Source organism: Anneissia japonica, unplaced genomic scaffold (genome assembly GCF_011630105.1).
Source record: "Anneissia japonica isolate Jap-2015-1 unplaced genomic scaffold, ASM1163010v1 scaffold690_len516080_cov150, whole genome shotgun sequence".
In the NCBI taxonomy this organism is placed as follows: domain Eukaryota; kingdom Metazoa; phylum Echinodermata; class Crinoidea; order Comatulida; family Comatulidae; genus Anneissia; species Anneissia japonica.
The window spans coordinates 376,129-376,415 of record NW_022758421.1 but is presented as its reverse complement, the minus strand read 5'-3'; positions in this window follow the sequence as shown (position 1 = coordinate 376,415).

The following is a 287-nucleotide window of genomic DNA, read 5'->3' as shown; positions in this document are numbered from 1 at the left end:
CATCCCCTTCTCCACTTCAAAAACTGTCATAACTCCTTTGATCTATGCTGCCCGATGGCGTAACCACTGGGGGACAAGGGGAAATATCGATCTTTGAAAAATCTTCCCCACCCCTTTATAAATGCCCTTTTCATCCCTGAAAACGCCTAAAAACCTCAAATTTCGCGCGCATTTATTGTTAACATGTTCCAATTTCCTCTAAAAATTGCACATTTTAGGGAGTTATGATCAATTCCAACGAAATTAGAATTAAGAACACCGGGGGACAAGGGGAAAATATCCATCTT